At 40.4% G+C, this 18,226-nt stretch overlaps 1 protein-coding gene and 1 long non-coding RNA gene across 3 annotated transcripts in view; both read left to right on the forward strand.

Moving 5' to 3' along the window:
- The first annotated feature begins 294 nt into the window (after positions 1–294).
- On the forward strand, positions 295–14,691 carry LOC306809555. 2 transcript variants are annotated; one of them, XR_013776262.1, is made up of 3 exons: positions 295–326; positions 2,685–2,740; positions 3,354–3,545. It is a non-coding gene; the product is annotated as an uncharacterized lncRNA (long non-coding RNA). The 2 variants fall into 2 exon arrangements; XR_013776263.1 differs by lacking the exon at positions 3,354–3,545 and adding an exon at positions 14,541–14,691 and having other exon boundaries at positions 306–326.
- A 2,305-nt stretch (positions 14,692–16,996) lies between these two features.
- LOC306809109 (acyl-coenzyme A synthetase ACSM4, mitochondrial-like) overlaps positions 16,997–18,226 on the forward strand; it is an 80,447-nt gene continuing 79,217 nt past the window's right edge. The window contains exon 1 of the mRNA XM_079320279.1: positions 16,997–17,007. The gene's annotated coding sequence lies outside the window, so the exon portion shown is untranslated. The remainder of the gene's footprint in view (positions 17,008–18,226) is intronic.

Raw genomic sequence — 18,226 nt, forward strand, 5'->3', positions numbered from 1 at the left:
GGCAGTTGTTTCAGTGACAACTGCAGAAATAGAGAGCAAGGGTGAGGGATAGAGTTAATCTCCATGCTGAGAAACAGAAGTTAGAAAATGAGATATTTAATATAGCCCAGTTACAATATCCCAGATTGTACTAAAAATACCAAGTATTTTTGTAACTAACTCTTGCTTATGAGGCAAAACCAAATAACTGTGCTGCTTTTTTTAAAATCTATAAGCACCCAGCTTGTTAATTGGAATGAACTTGAAGAGAGCAGCTCTGTAGAGACTACTTGAATGTAGTCAGCCAGAAAATCTAAAAAAACAAAAGAAGAAAATAGTGGGAGAAGGTGAGTTACTCTGTGCAGCTTACAGGTGTGAAGACAAAGGTTTTTATTGGAAGTGGGCTTTGAAATATCATTTTCTTCCAGATTGCAGCTGCTGGTTGCACAATGTCACAAAGTCTATTGGTCTGATTCTCCATTCTCTCCCTCTGCAGCTTTCCCACTTTGCAGCCTGCTCACATTCTGCTGAAGAGTGTGTAGAGAAGGGGGTTCATTTATTTTTATTTTTTTTTTTAAACAGCTTGTGGGCAATTGATCTAAGATTACCAGTATCCTGAAAATTGGTTGTCATTATTTAAACATCAGATACAGAATTTTTGCCCTAGAGCCTGAGTCAAATAAATATGGCTTTGTTGGAAATGTTTTTATAACAGTGATTTGAACATAGTGAGGAGAGGGGAAGGCCTTCACCTCACTGCCCAGATTTCATTTCAGTTTACCCCAGTGCAGAAACATGGGAATCATCAGCAAAGGTAGCTCAATTTCTATCAAAGACTTCACATTATTTTTCTTGGGACTTGCAATAGCTGTAAAGTGATTATATTTGTTTTGGAACAAGCTGGATAAAGCAGAAATCCACAGAGGCTAGATGAAAATCCAGGTATTCCTGAATTATAATTCTGGGATTATGGAAAAGCTTTTAAGTATGTACTGCATTTTCAGAAAGAAATGCAGATTTCTAGTAAGTTGCTATTTAATTTCTGCATCTTTTGAGAGCCAGTGGAGCTGCTTTTCAATAATGACCCAATGCTCATGTCCACATTTAGCCCAGGGAGGGTAATTAGGCAGGTGCTGTACCTGCCCTCACTTGCCAGAGCCCTCTGGACCTTTAAGGCCCTGCAATCCCTAAATTAGCTGTTTTTTCTTCATCTGACACCTTACTTGTAATCAAGTGCCACTTTTAGTCCTTGCAAAGACCTTTCAGCTTTTCAGAAGGGCTCACACCTATTTTAATTCAGGCAGGTTGGTGCAGAGCAGGGACAGGCACAGGGTGAAGCTTGGCTGCTCTAGCAAAGGTGACTTTGAGCTCCCACTGTGCTCCAGCAACTGTGGGAGCTCTGAAGGAAAACTGGATTATATCTTATATTATATTCTTTGCCATCATTTACGTGTTCCTGAGACAGGAGCACATTAACACTTCCACTGATTTTATGTGAAGTCTCACTGGGTCACTGTGTTAGTCCTCCTATTTTTAATTCTGACTTTTACCATCACAAAAGAGATTAAATACACTAATTAATGGAGTTACTGTGTTTAAGATTTGGCCAATGAGCAGCTGAGCAGAAAAGACTTTAAGTCAAGTCATCCCACAGGTAAAGATGTTCTTTGCTGGTTTTGCTCTTTCACTGGGTTTTTTAACATGCACAAGAGAGAAGAGTTTGCTGCTTATTTACTCCATTCTGCTTGGTTTTCAGGTCTTCCTTCTAGCAGTCAGTGCCCACCACTGACTTGGCAAGTGACCCAGCTGAGAAAACACGTGGAGTGACTCCCTGGCAGTAAAGAAATGGCAGTGGGAATGCTCAAACAGCCAGAGCAGAGCCAGGTTATGTTGTGGAAACTGCTGTAAAGCAGGAGAAGGACTCTCACTGCTCTGCAGAGAAAACTAAATAACAGGGGGGAAGCCCCATCTTGTAAAGAAGACATCATAAACCATTTAGGTCAGGAGAAGCAAGGGAAGAGCTGCATTGATGGGCTCTGGAAGATGAATAGATTCCTTGGAAATCCAGCTGGCACTGGCTAAAACATCCTTGAGCACAGAGCCCAGCTGTGCCTGCTTCCCTGCAGGGCCATTCCCAGTGCCAGGTGCTGACCCTGAGCAGGGCAGAGCTTGCTGGGCTGCCAGGCAGAGATCTGGGCAGAATGTGTCTTTATTCCTCTGTAATTAATGTCAGCATGTATAAATCTGCTGTGGGGCTGCAGGGATAAAGAGCCCTGACCTGCTCTGCTCCAGAGCAATAAATCCTTGGGCTCTGGCTGTGGGGATGCCAAATCCACTCATCAGCTCCTTATTCTGGAGCCCATAATTGTGTGGCAATTGTTGGTGCTTTGCCTGGGCATCTGAAAAAATCCTGGAGGTGAGAAGCTCAGGTTTTGCTTTTCAACACATTCCCAGTTTTCTGTAAAGGAGCCTGTCCCCATAATAGCTTTAGGAGCCTGTGACTTGCTTTCCTGCCCCATTTCATACTGACAATTTTAGATTTTGGCTTTTAATTCGTGCTTGTGTGTATCTGTGGGCACTTACAACCAGACAAAACTTCACTGCCTAAATTACTGTTTTCTGCTGGAATGGTTCAGCACCAGCATTCCTGGTTCTGGAGTGAATCCAGGCAGAACAATCTCTCTGCTCTCTGTGTGTTTCTGCAGGATGTTGAAGGAAGGATTTGTTCATGGCTGGGGCTCCTGAGTGTACCCAGGTTCAGGTAAGAACATTTTGAATTAACCCACTCTCAGAGAATGTAGCTCTTGGTGGTGAAATCTCTCAGCCTTGTGTTCAAAGAGTGGCTCTGCTCTGAAACTTTCTGACCCTAGAGAAGTTGAACATTACTTTTCCTCAAATAAATCACATTATTTTTCTCAAAACCTCCATGTCTTAGCCAATTGGAGCCAGGTATAATCCAGCACCATTAGGGGCTTGTCCTCATCACAAACCTTTTTATCATTATTCTCAAAGTAGAAACCTGCCACAAATAATGTATGTAGTGTCTGGCATGAGCTAACTAATGGCCTGCTGGCACAATGGATATTTTGCTGCCTACAGTACTTATTACCTGAATATTCTAGTGGGATGGGAACTGTGCAATGCTGACTGGTAATGATGGGCTACCTGCACAAACCTGGATATATGTCCCTGAAAACACCCAGAAAACAGCTCCCTCTGGTACTCATTTGTTCTTTAAGCAGCTTGTATTACCCAGGCAATAATAAAACCACAATTTAATGTTAGAAAATATGGGTGAAACACAAAAAAACCCACCCCAAAACAAATGTATAACATTGTACATAAATCATATTAGCCTATTTTTTTTTTTCCAGAACCACCTTTATTTCTTGAAGAGAAAGTGAGGGACTGTGAGAGTTGAAATTTCTTTTCTGAACAATTCTTGTAATTATTTATGTCACACCATTACAGCAATCCCACTATGGGATCCTGTCTTTGTGGTGGCTGTATTGTGGCATGAAAGATGATGTTCCACCACAGGAGAGCCCTGACAATGTATTACAGAACCTGGAATAAAAAAAAAAAACTGGGTTTGGGGAAGCTTGTGAAAATTGTGTGGAAAGGAAAACAAATCAGGAAATTTTATTTTATGAGTGGAAATTTTTTATTTAGATTTTTTTTTTTTTTAAATAAAGGTAATTGCTCAGAATTTCAACCAACTCAAAGGCTGAGCAGGTGACTCCAAAATGTTTGGTGTTTGTCCTTACAGTGTTGGATCTGCATCTTTTTCTCCTTTACTTTCTCATCTGTAACAGTGAAAACCTCCTGTAGATTCTCTCTTAAAAGTTGAGAAAATCTGAACAGCTGCAGGAAAAGCATTTTGTTGGAATCACCCATTGCTATTTCTACATGAGTGTCATTAGGTTTCAGAAAAGGGGGAGGTAAGTGATTTTTGAGCAAGGGTTTATGGTTGTAACATAATCAAATGTTCATGTGCCTGCATTATTATTCACATACTTTAATTTTTCCTGTTGAGACAACAACCAAACCACTGAACAAGTTGTTGGTTCTTGTTATTCCTTCCTTCTCCCTTCCATTAGGGAGTAATGTTTCTTTCTCCATCCATATATCCAAATGTGAGTGAACAATTCATGAACTAGATTAGCACATGGGATTGGAGCTGCTGACTTGGTGCACAGGCAATGTAGGATCAGGCTCATAAACTTTGTGAAATTTTCTGCTGCTTTCTGCATGCATTTAGCCCACTTGACTTGGAATCCACATTAAAAGCTAAATGCTTGAGAAGCCACCATCACTGTGTAATGTGTCAGAAGACTGGGGCTGTTAAAAGTCTTGCTGTATTAAGATAAAATTGAACCAACACAGAATTTTCCAATTTTCCTTTAATTACCCAAGTCACTTTTTAATAAATTAGGAAGCTGTTTCATTTCTTGTAAACAAGTCTATTTGTATGAAGTTCCACTCAACTCAATTCTTGCTTGAATTTTGGGCATCACTTTATATCAGTGTCAAGATGATGAAATTCAAATTGGTGATTAAAAACAACACCCTGAAGGATTTAATTTGCTTTTAAGAACCCTGAAAATGCAAGTGCCTTGATTCAGACCTGCCAGCTAAGACAAAGTCATTATAGTTTCTGGAAATGTGAGAGACACCCCTAATGAGAATTATCCATCCCCTCCCAAGGGGGTGGGTTTAGCTCTTTGGAAATTCCCTGAAAATGCTCTTTTTTTTTTTCAGATCCTTGGTGGACAGGAGAGGGACAGAAAGAGCAGACACTGTTTCAGACACTTTTTGTTTCCAGTCTTATTTTTGCTTCTTTTCAGTTGCTATTTATTCTCAGCTATTATAATAATTCTGTACTTAATAAGCACCTAGATAACAAAACAGAGACAGAAACAGAGATAAATAAAATATTGATGTTATCTGGACATGCTGTGCTCCTGCAGCAATAAAGTAAACTATTTATACTGCTTTGAATAGCAGCATAAATTATAGATCAGCTAATTATACCATGTGATTGTGGGAAATAATAGGATGAAAATGAACCAAAACAAACCAGATGTGTAAAGAAGCAGCCTTACAAAGATTAGCTGTGAGCTGGAGGAAAAAGGTTCAGGTTTTGTTGATGCCAACTATACAAATAACACTTGTTGCCTGGGCTGCATCTAATGATAGCCAGTGATGAGAGCCAGTGCTGTGAATGCTGCACAGAACAACAGATTTGAAGAGTGATTTTGGTCCAGGAATTTTAATTCAACCTCCTCCAGACTTGTAGAAAATTCGAAAAAGACATATTAGTTTTATGATTGAGATGTAAAGATTCGACTAACAATTCTGCATCAATTTTCTTTTTAATGTGGATATGATATTCTGAAAGAATGAATTGTGTTTTGGCAATATTTTAATGAAAACTGTCTGGTATTTGGTTGAGCTGTTGGCAGGTTTTAAATGAAGGCAAGTTTCAGAGCCTTGCCAAAGTAGCACATTACTGATTTTTCCTCCTTGTCCTCAAATGACCAACTCTCCAAAATGCCTGAGAGAAAAGACATACCAAAAAAAAATACATTATGCCTTGAAAATCTGGCAGAAAAAGGGGGCTGGCATCCTCCATAGGTGAAGTGTTTCCAGGGAAGCTTGGAAGGATGAAATTTTTGAAGTGATAACCCAGACACTCATTAAATGCCCTGGCTGGGCTTTCATCCCTCCCCTGGATCTCTGCTCAGCTGTTTGTGCTATTTCATTATGATGCCCCTGGATTACACAGAAGAGCAATAATAAGTTTTATTGTTTAATCATTGATGAGGTTAGGCTAAATCAGACATGAATGTGCATATTCTTATGCTCCAGCTTGCTTTGCTATGAAAGAAAAATAATAAAAGATTATTCTGTAGGTATTATCACTGTTTCTAGCTCTAGTTGCTCCCTGCATTAATGAACAAAGCTAAAGATCTGCTCTGCCTAAAGCCCAGTGTAGGATTGCTGGTTTACAGTGCTGCTTTTGAAATGATTGAGGAGTGTGCTGGGACATTTTTCCCTGGAGTCTTTTATCTTTTACATGAGCTGCTGCATCAGCTGGTGCAGCTCAGGACAGACAGATCCTCTGAAGTCACTGAAATAATGCCTGCATTAGAGCTGCCCAGTGGTTTGTAGGAATTAATTCTTGATTTATTCTTTGGAGATCTAGGTGTAAGTTAAGAGTCTTACTACGAAAATGCTCTATAGCTGTGGGCTAGCACTGTTCTAATAACAGAGACTTTAATAACAGAAATTTATAGGTGTGTTTATGTATCTATGTTTTGATTTATTTACCTTTTTGTTGGATAGGTGGTGTTAGTTGGATGCTAAATATTATTTCAAGATATCTGGAGGTAAACTGTGTAATCAAATCTTCATGAGAATGAGTAAACCAGCCTGAAAATATGAATCTATTCTTCTAAAACCTGCTAGGAATAGAGTCTAATTTTCAGCAGAAAACCTATCTAGACAGAGAACCCCAGTGTGAAATGAACTGTGATGATTTGGTGGATTAAGGCAGCACCAGAGATCAAATCCAAGATCACTTTTCAGCAAAGGTTTTTGGAGTTACCTGGATCTGTATGTACAGAATTGACACAGTGAGAATCACACATAAAAAAGAATTGTCTTTTATATTTACTTATATATATTTATGACCTATGCCACAGAGCACTGGATGTGCTGTTGCAGGGTCACAGAGTTATTCCCATCCTATTCCCATCAGTAAGAGTTGTGAAGACCTTTGCAAACTGCAATTCCCTTGTCCTTGCCTCACCCCTGAAATAATATCATATCCATTTTACAAATGGGAAGCTGGAGCACACACAAACTAGATGGTTTCTCCAGCCCCATCCTCAATCAATGAGTATCAAATTAGCCTAATGCTCATTCGAGGGCTCAGATTTATCTAGAAGAAAGTGTGATCAGCACCAGAAAATGTCATTCACTTGTCATTATGGCCAAAACTGCACAGCACAAAGATGTGTTCCTGCTTGTCCCAGGAAAATAAAGATGTGTTCCTGCTTGTCTCAGGAAAATAAAGATGTGTTCCTGCTTGTCCCAGGAGCCAAGTCACACCAGCTGTGTGCACCAGCCATGGAGTTTCACACTACAGGTGGTCAGGTTAAAATCAGGCTCAGCTCAGCTTCAGAGAATATCTGCTCTCTCTATTCTCCCCATTTGGTGCTATTAAGATAGTTTATATCAATATTAAATATATAAATATATGAAGACTCTCCTTGGAATGATAAATGCCATTTTCTGGCTCCCCAGTTCCTGCCCCCTGTACAACAGGTAGACAAGCTGTCACTTGCAGAAGGTCATTTCTGGTGAATCCAAATCTTTGCTGAGACAAGAAGTACTATGTGTCCTAATGAAATGAATGATGAAATGAGAAGAAGAAATAATTTTTAAATCAGAGATTCTGGCTACAAAGCAATTAATCTACATGCTTATGGACAAGTAACTCCTTACAGACCATGATGATTTGCAGGATATGAGACCATAGAAACACTGCATGTTTCCATGGCCCTATGCTTGTAAATAAAGCATATGTTAGCTAATCTCTTTCTATATTAATTTATTAGTTAATCTTATTCTGTGATTTACAGCACAATGGCCTCACATACAGTACCACAGACTCACCAGAAAGCCTCTGAAAATACCCACAGCTGCTTTTGGAAATATTTGGGTGGGCACTGATTTCTTTTCAGCTTTTATAATCCCCCCAGGGCTATCCCAAAGAAGCATTTTGACCACTGGACATCCAGAATGATGGGTCAGGGCTGTGTTTGTGTTACACATAATCTTCTAGAGACTTTGCAAAGCTTGTGAGTCTTCTCTAACACTGCAAGTTTTTCCTGTAGGTTTGCTACCAGACTCTTCATGATGCCAGCTGCTGTTTGCAGGTTATGCTGAAGACTGAACAGTCACTTCCCCAGTTCAGCAGTGAGAGGGGTTTTTCCTCTGGAAGGCTTTGCTCTGACTGAGCCTTATTTTGTTCTTGTACCTGCAAATGTGAGAGTTTAGGTGATAGGAGAAAAGAGTATCTAGAAACTTCCATAGCTGAGGATGCAGCCCAAATTCATGCAGAAGCCAGGCTGAGGGTTCATTTTCAGTGTACAGGTGTTTGGAGAGGTCAGCACCCACCTGGACTGGCTGCAGCAGCCATGGACCTGGCTCTGTGCTGTTCCCACTGTTGCATTCAGGCCAGGTTGTTATCCTGTATAATTCTGTTTTCAGTCCTCTAAAATGTCAAATGCCAAGGTTCCAAAGGGAAAATGTCAGGGAGGACAAACCCAGCCTGGCCTCTCTGTGAGAGGAGCCCTGGGCAGCAAGAGCTACAGGTCAATGCTAATGAAGAGCCTGGAGGAGAGGGGAGGGAATGACTGTCCTTAAAATGTATGAGTGTCTTTTAGAGAGTGTTTTATGACATTTCCTAGTTGAGGGCCCTGTTCTTTAACATGTGTGTGCCTTCATAGAGCTGGATGCTCAGAGATCTCCCTACCAGCATCAAGGCAGGCACTTGGTTTGTTCCAGTGCAAAGAATGGAAGCAGCACAACTTACCTCTCCTGATGGCTCATCTTAAATTAAATTGTGGTTAGGCTCCTTCTCAATATCAGCAGATGGCTCTGAAATCCTTGGGCAGAATAAATTCAGGTGTAGAATTCTGCACCTACTGACAGCCTGTGTTGTGAGTTTCTGCCTTTAGATTGTTCCCAGTATCCATCTAGGGCAGGCAGGTCTGGCTTCACCTCGTTCAGGAATATTTTTAATTATCAATTAAAATCTTGGTGTGATGAAAAGTTTGTGTCCTGATTTGGAATATTGTACAGACTGTGCAGTAGTCTATGGAAGGAACAGGAATTTGTGTTTTTCAGTACAGATCCAGGGAATTTCTCCATATCCTGAACTCACCTGCCTTCTCTCCTGTTGCTGCATAACTGCTTTGACCTCAGCAAACTGTGTCAGTGGTATTGAGCAACACACAGTGCACAGCTGGGCTGGGGGGTGTTTGTGCTGCTTCTCTCAAAGGGTTTCACTTGTCTTTGCAAGGGGAGCATCCCTTCAGCAGGGATGAACAGCCCCAGCTGCTCCCTGGGCTCTGGGATGCCACAGCTGCCTCCACACAGGGGCCTCTGCACTTCTTCTGATCCCTAATTGCAATTATTTTGCCAAACCATGTTTCAAGAACGTGAAGAAACCCAAGACAGAATAGCTGAGGAATTTCCAAATGGAATAAGGAGTGCTGCAGATGTCTCTTGTAATTGCTGTTACACATTCAGCCTGAGTTTCTCTGCTTTGAGACATATGTACAGAGATCTGAAAGGGCTGCAGTAACATCTGGATGATGTTTTGGTGTCATAATGGGCTGGTAAATAACATTACTGAAAGTGAGGAATGTTGCTCTGCATATTCTTTTTTCTGTTTCCACTCTAGCAGCAGTTTGCAGTGCTCAGATGAAGATGCCTGGTAATGTTCCAGGCACTTGTATCAGATTTGCAGTGGAGTTCTCAAGGGTAAAACCCATTAATAACTAATATTTGTTCTATTAAGCTTCTTAAACTGAAGTCTGAGTGAACCTGGTGGAATCCTAAATCCTGAGCAAGAGTGCTGCTGCTCTTCAAAGAGATTTGGTAACCTTGATGATAAATTGCTGGCCCTAGGGGAGACTTTCAAAGCTAGGAAAACATGAGGAGCAAGAAAATGAGAGCATACACTTTACACAAAGCTGTCTGCTGCTGATGAGAAGATGACAAGATCAGTCATCACTACCCCAGTGCTTGGAAATAAAAGGTGGAGATTCTGACAAGCACCTACCCTGACTTTTATAGCCAGTGCTGCAGTTGTATAAACCAATTTTTTCCAGTGCTGTGCCAGTTCACAGAGATGGGAGCTGGACTTCCACAGGCTGTAAATGTCAGCTCTTAGCTGCAGAAATAGGAAAAGTGGAGCCCTGTTGTGGTGCCCTGCATGATCATCAGTCCTTAATCCACTTAATCAAGCAGAAATAATAGAAATGACTAATCCTGGCACCTCTGTTTTCCCTTTCTTGGGGAGAGTGTTGACTTTTCCAGCAATCCCCTTACTAATGAATTTTCATTGAGAGGAGGAAAGGGAGAAAAAGAAAATGACAGAGTTTGTTATTTGCATGCATTTTCCCATCACTTAACTTGAGGCTAATCCCAGCTGTTCTTATCAAGGTGCATTCTTGTCTCCAAATACTTCACCATTTTCTCAGCATTCTGCTGAGATACTGTTCCTGTGTTTTCAGTGGAAAGGGTTTTTTTAAAAATTATACAAAGAAGAAAAGAGTATCACAGTGTATTTAGAAATAAGTCTTGAATGAAATAAAGGAAACTACACAAGCTCAAGTTAATTTCTGCTGTATGTATTTCCTTCTATTTGTTATAGCACTGCAATACAAAGGCCAAATAAATAAAGGTCAGTGTTCCTCTGTCTTAGAGATAATTTAGACCTTGGTTTTGGTAAATTTTTTTTTCTTTACTATCTCAATCACTGAGAGCCAAACATCACAGATGAAACCTTGGAAGAAAATTTATTTTTTTCTAAATTTTTTAAACTTAACTTCTTTGGTCAATTGTAAAATAGTGATGAGCTGCCAGTGTCCAGTCTGGAAAGAGCTGCCATAAAATTCTCAATTGCATCAATTAAAACATCTTATACAACAGTGTAAGACATTGGCAAATTTTCTTTTGGAATGATCACAAATATAGGGAAAACAAAAAAATAGCTCAAATCTAAAAGCATCAATGCTTTCAATAAATGAAGAAATGTCAAGTGTGTCAGGCACTTCAAAGACAAGGTCTATTCAAATCAGTGGGATTCTGTCCAAAAATCCACAATTCTCAATTATTACAGAACATTTCTAAGCTCCAGTGAATTAGGCTTTAATCAGAGGTCAAGCTTTTATAAACTAAATACACTTGGAAAATAAAAAAGGCAGTAAAAAAGGCAGTAAGTCTGTAAGTCATCTTGAAAGACAAACTTGGAGGAAAAAATAAATGTTGCTCTATGTGCAGAAAATATTACAACAATTTATCTTTTCGTGTCATGATGAACCTCTAGGAAAGATGTAAAGTAAAGAAAAATAATGGTGATGACAGATATTAAGTTCAGAATTGTAGCACTTCATTTATTAGACAGCAGAAATCAAAATGCTCTAAAACATCTGTTTTGTCTGGAGGCAAATGACTTAAAACAATCCATGTAATGGTTTATTGCACCAGTAAACATTTGGGGAAGCTCTGCATGGAGAATTTAATAAAGAAATTAGTTAAAAAGTGCACTTAATGACTCTTTAGAGAGCTTAAACACTGTTGGATTTTACAAATATGAAAAATAGATTTATTTCTGCTTAACATTCAGGGCCTGATAATTCCCTTTCCAGCAAGGAAAAGCCATGAGAAGGGTTGTCCTGTCAGAAAAGGGGAATAAGCCCCAGAGCCCACTTTTCCTAAGATATTTTCCAGCATTTTGGCCCTGCACCCTCACTCTGTGTTAATACCTCTGCACATTTTGGCACCAGGACATTCACCAGCCCCCATCAGGAAAGTGTAGAAAACATGTTTTCCCTTTCTCAGGTCTAATCATCAACTAGAGCAAATGCAATGAAAATATAATTAAAAAGCCATTTTATATCCAGAGCTGTAAAAGAAATCTATTCACATGCAATTATACAACTACTTAAAAAAAAAAAAAAAAAAAAAAAAAAAAAAAAAAAAAAAAAAAAAGGCAGGGAAAGAAAAAGCCAACCAAAATTGTTGTAATGGTGTAATTTCCATTTCCACAGTTGATGGAAGTGGCATCACACACAGTACTGAGGCACAGCAGAGGTTTGAGCCATAAAACTGTGCTCAAGTTCAAAACACATTGGGATTTATCTTCTGCAGTTTAAATTAGTCTGGTCCCATTGTAAATGGTCTGGTCCTACTTGGAGACCCCAAGGATGTTTCCCATCATCTGACAGAATGCAAACCATGGCTCTGCAAACTACACAGTTATTGCTGCCAAAAACTTTCAACCCTGAGAGACTGAAAGAAAAGTGTGACAAAACAATTGTACTTTGGGGATAAGGCATCTCCTAAAAAAAAAAAAAAAGAAAAAACAAAAATCTGTTTTTCTCTGTCTGGTTGCCAAATGCTTCCTCCCACATAAGCAATTGAAAAGTCTCCTTTGAGCCACTTCTCACGGAGAGCATCACTGCAGCAATGTATGGTCTGAAAACCCATCATAAGTATTTAAACAATCCATTTCAGCCTCCAGGGCAATACTGCTGACCTTCCTTCTCTGAGTGGAAAGCTGTTTAAGACAGGCAGCACTTGGAATAGGATTTTTTTTGTCTCATCTCTTCCTGCAGACTCCCACCACACCTGAGCTCTCACAGGGTATTCCCAACAATCCAGAGTGGCTTTAAGGTCCCTGAGAATTTTATACTCATATCATTCACCCTGGTGCCAAAAAAGTGCTTGAGAGGCAGTGCTGCCCTTGCCCAGTGATCTCAGACAATTTGAAATTACCAGGGCAAAAATCTCCAGGAAGATGAGGAAGGTCAGAGTGGCCACATCTGGGAAATCCAACTCCTTATGGTCTCCAGCCTCAGCCAGACCTCACAAGCTTAAAATAATTGGAGAGATGCAGGAGGACAACTTGATCAAGCAATAGTATCTCTCAAAATATTCCCTACTCTACCATTCAAAATTTGATAATGGATGCTTTACTTTGCCTTTTAAAATTTAAGTACTAAGTAAGTTTATTTTTGTCACCTGATGTACAGTATTTTCATGTATTAAAGGCTCTGGTTCTGCAACATTTATATAGCTGGAGAAGTCCTAATTTATCCCTATTGATTTTAATTTTGATTTGCTTTTACATTGTGGGCAAGCTTCTCCAAAAATCAATATTTTTACCTTTTGACAAATCTGCTGCAGATTTTCCTATCAATCCTTAACTTTTGAGTAGCAATAAAATATACAGGAAAAAAAGAAAAAGAGAGCTAGTCAGCATAAAATCTTCCCTCTCTGCCTTCCCATTGCCCACAGCAAGCCTCATTAAGCATATGTGGTATGTGCTCTCTGCTGAGTGATCAGGGTTGGAATTTAAAATTCTGGCATTGTGGGATATCTTATTTCTCAATAACAACACCAGGGAGAAACTTTCTGAGTGTATTAAACTTTAAAGGCTTATTGGAAGAACAGATGACCACAACATCCTCATTTTTGCAGCCAAGGGTAAAAAAGTCTGTGCAGGTGAAAGGAAGGCTGTGGAACAGATCAGGGATTTTTCTCCAGGTGGATGTGCAGCTTCAGCTTTGGGCATTGTTTGGTGTAGGAACAACCTCCCAACCTTCTCCCAGTCCCTAAAACTGCTCCTAAAACTGCTCTGCCTCACTGAAAAATGGCATTTTGCTGTTGGCTTCAACATCCACAAAGACAGCACCAAAACACTTTTTATAATTTTTTTTTTAATATATATTTTTTAAAGTGCTGCTTCCATTAATACTTCCCTTACACAACATTAACTTTTGTGACCAGCACTTAGCAGGTCACCTCAGGTCCCACTGACGTTGGCAGGATTAAGCAGGGCCCTAATTTTAATAATGAGAAGCTGTCAGAAAAATAATTGCTGCTGTTTATTCACAAATGTAAATTCCTTTTACAGTCATTGAGGACTCTGAAGGACACCTGTTGTTGTTTAATTTCTTCCAGTAAATGAATTTATGATGATGATGTCACTTTCAGAGACAGGAGCACCTTTACAGGGAGATTAGTTGGAAGGATGATGGGCACCCAAACCCAGTAAAATCTGTTTTGGAGGCAAATATCTGAAAGTGCTGCAGACTTTTGCTCTTGGGTAGAATTAATTGGACATTTCAGGGAGAAGCAGAGAACAGGAGTTGTGGCAGCTCTCACAGATTTCAGCTGGAAAATGCCCTTTAGCTTTCAGCAGGAGAGGGGAGCCCATTCCTGCATTTTACCAGGGTGAGGACAAGGCTGAGGAAAACTTCTCTGTGGTCCCTGCAGCTGCTTTTGATTGTTCCTGCTAGAAAGACCACAAAGTGAAAGGTCTGGAGCCCTGCAAAATGGAGCTTTTAAATAAATAATGCTATTTTTAATGATATTTAATAATGATATTTAACCCAGCCAGCCAGTTTCTTGCTTCCTGCTCTTACCCCACCCTGTGACATCATCCATGATTTTCTGGACCCTCTCAAAGGCTGTGCACTGCCCCACATTAACCTGTGAAATGCTATCCCACTGAGACTGTGTATACATCAGACAAAAAAAAACAGAAATGCCTGAGGTATGAGCACCTCAGTGCTGAGTGAAGATCTGGAGGCAGCTGCAGAGGTGACACAGCCTCACTTTTGGGTTTATTTCCCACTCCAAGGACAGGATGCCATTAGCATTCTTGCCCTTTTTGTTTTTAGATGCAAGCCTGAATCAAGCCAGAGATCTTGTTTTGCTGAAATATTAAGCAACTTTTTTTTTTTTTTCCAAAGAAAAGGACTCTTCTTGGTAATTCCAACCATTTAATTGGAAAATACTCTGTACTGCTCTTGCTGACCCCTCTGAACAAGGCAACATTATCACCAGCATGCAGAAAAGTCCCTGGCAGAAAGCACAGAGAGTGTCTTTAATACAGGACAAATAAGGGGGTGGGACTGAACTTTGGGGTGCTCTTGCAGCCATCCATCCCTTCCCCTGGGAGTGCATGCCCTCTGCCTGCTCCCAGGGAAACTCCAAATGCATTTCCAGCTGCTCTGGATGCACACAGTGAGATTGGAGCATCTGGCAGCATCAGCTGCTTGCACTCAGGAATGTCCTTCCCTGCAGAAGCTCCTCATCTGTGATGCTGTAGGTCAGTACATCCAAGTGATGCACAGAAATAAAATACCTGGGGTGCAATCTGTGCTGGGAAGCACTTGGCACAGGCTGAGTCACAGCAGAGTGACAAAAGGCTCTTTTCAGCACTGCTGGACAGTTCAGCCAGAGTGACACAATTGGTGTGATCTCAGATCCACCAGTTTCTGCTCAGAGGTTGGAAACTCTCTGTGTGCTTTCTCTGGGGGTGCCTGAGGCTTTTCTTGGTGTCCCCTGTGGGCACCCCTTCCCCAGCTCTCCTACAGTGCTCCAGCCACACCAAAACCCCATCAGCTGCATCCCTCTGTAAGCATCACCACTGCTTCAAAAAACACTGCAGTCAACACAGCCCCACAGAAAATGGCCTTTCTTTTTGCTAAAATGCTGATTATTGCTCATAGCTTAACACCTGTCATGAGAATGGTTTTAATTCCAGAGTGTAGAAAACACCTTGGAGGCTGCTAGTTTTATCTTTTGTTATGAGTGTCATATCAGTACTATAGGCCCTTGATTTTTTTATCCCCACTGAAGTAAGAGGCATCACTTTAAATAGGAAACACAGAGTGATTTTCTATGCATAGGGGAAGCTCTTTGTTCTCAGAGAAAAATGAATTATGCAGTCAAAACAGGTGACACATAGTAGATGATGTTGCTTTCCATAACCTGAGATGTAACCCAGCTGTGCCCTTTGCTTTTGCAGATGTCAGCCCTACCATCTGCTGCTGAAAAAAAAAAATACATGCATTGCTGTGGCAACACTGAGTAGTTCTGTGGTCTTTTCTGCACTCTGCTCAGGCTGTGCATTTTTAAATAGTGTGACCTTTATTGATTCCTACAGAAATGAACTGTGCAAGATGGAAAACTCGAAAAACATACTGCCAGAGTTCCCTTTCAGGACAAAGAATACAATGATATTACAGAAATGTTAAAACTAGAAGAGATGAAATCAGTTAATTTCCTCTGAAAATGTTTGAAAGAGCTTCAGAAAAATAGAATGGGTGACAGAGGGAACAGAGATCTGATCAGAGAGGCAGTGGGATGGGGAAAATACTTGCTCCATTGCAATCAGAGGTGGTTTGGCATTGCCTTTCTTCCTTCAGTTGACCAAATTTGAGATGGCACTAGAAGGAACATAAATGCTGGTTTAGTGGATAACCAAATACAGTGTGCTGGGAGCATGGAAAGCAGTTTCAGCTCTCAGTCCTGTGCTGTTCCTGGCTGCCTCCAGTGTGAAGTACCAAAAAACTGTTGTAAGTACACAAATGAAATCACTCAAACATACCTGGAAAACAGAACTGTTCTAGGTTTCAGATTTTTCATGTCTGCATTATTCTGTAATGGCACCAAGCTTTGTTTCTGCTCTAACACAGTTTCAGGTGCAAATCCCATTTCAGTAAGTACCCACAAGCCTTGCCTTACAAACCAGCCTTCCAAAAAAAAAAAAAAAAAAACAGGATGAAAGGCAAATTTTGGCATTACCATTCTGCTTTGTGTCCCTGCAGAACAGCACTTCTTCTTTTAACAGCAACAAATAAAATCAAGTGGTCCAGACTCTCAGAAGAAATGCAAAAAAAGGGAAGATTCTACTAAAAATAGGAGAACAGGGAGTTTCCTTGTGCCATGAGATGGGCAGGAGGGTGTGATGGGTGTCATTCCCCATCCCTGACAAAAACAGGGACAATTTCCTACAGCTGGTGCTTGTGGAAGGTAACAATGCTTCCATTTATGAGGGATATTCCTAAGACTGTTTCTGGGAGATGATTTACCATAATAATAGTTTTAACTGCAGACTCCTCCAGAAAAGAACATTTGATGTCTAACAGACAGCTGCTGAAGTAAATGTTTATGAAGGGTTTGTTAAGAATGTGGCATTGCCTGTATGGTAATGCAGAAATTATGCTGCTAGTCAAAGATATGTTGTGATAGGAAAATCAGTGGGTAAAGAATGGATGAGAGTGGTGCCAGAGCAGGACTGCTGCTATGACAAATGCAGTGTCAAGCAAGAGCAGCAGGAAGAAAATCTATTAACTACATGTATTCACTGTTAGTGGCATATCTTGAATTTGTCTTTTTAAGATGCTATTAAAATTAATGCTGTCCTAAGAGGTACTCCTGGAACTATGTATAAAACTGCCTAATTAGTTTTAAAAAAAGAATTCCAGCAAGGTGCTGGATTTTGGGAGAGAGGTAGTGAGCAGGTAAGGATGCCACCAGACACTCATAAAATGGACTCTCCTTGGGTAGGAATGCTTTGTCTCTCATTTCCAAGAACTGCCTTGCAGGAGAATTGAAGTAGGAACTGAAGATCACAACTGCAAGTCTTTCAATTCTGAAATTCTGAAAGGTGCTCTTTTACTTATTAAAAGGGCATTTCACTGAATGGATTCATACCACAAGTCAGTAGGTTTAATTAAGTGAAATAAATTACCCTCTTATTGAAACTCTCTTCCATTTACAGATGCAGACCCTGAAATCACTGGGCACTAGTTTCCCTGTCCATGATTTAATCTGACAGTGAAACAAAGGAAACCCTGATGTTCACCTCTGGCAAAACAGATGCAAATTTTTTTTCAGATCTCTTTCTTTTCTTCCTTTCCATTCCCCTGGAGGATTCAGAGACACTTGGCTGTGGGGTCTGTGAAATAATCCCACTGTCAGGGGTGCTGAGTGTGCTCAGAGGTGGGGAGGAGCCCAGCTGAACATTTCTCCAGCTCAGACTGGCCTTTGCTGTCCCTGCCACTGGATTTCTCCTCCCCCCAGCAGTGGGTGTCCAAATGGGCTGTAGGTACACTCCTCCCTTGGCAGTACCAATTATTGAAGCCACCAGGAGGGAATTCCTAGAGACAGAGTGCCAGAGAGCCACCCTGACTTTGAGCAGCCTCAAAAGGGAGACACAGGACAGGGAACCCCATGAACAGCTACAATAATCATTAGAAACCATTTGAGAACCAATTTTAATAGTTGAAATTTAATTTTGTTTACTTATATATTAATATTTCATGATTCTTGCTTATGGGAGATGGCAGTTGCAACATTTACAAAGCTGTCACAATCTTCAGAATTTTCTTAGAGAGGGGTTTTGAAGGCATGTGCTGCTAATCAATGAGTTAATGATTTCTTCCATGCTGTAATCCATCATTTTATCACAGCACACAATTTAGCAATTTGCTTGTGCTAATTACTACAAGAGCCAGAGCAGTTCTGAGCACAGCTCCAGGCTATGGCTGGAGAAAAGTTTACCATGTTATTTACATTTCCCCCACTTACTTTGGGAAAGGGCCCAGAATCCAAAACACAATTGAGTAGGATATCAGAAATACCCATC

This window comes from Erithacus rubecula (genome assembly GCF_903797595.1).
Source record: "Erithacus rubecula genome assembly, chromosome: 17".
Classification (NCBI taxonomy): Eukaryota; Metazoa; Chordata; class Aves; order Passeriformes; family Muscicapidae; genus Erithacus; species Erithacus rubecula.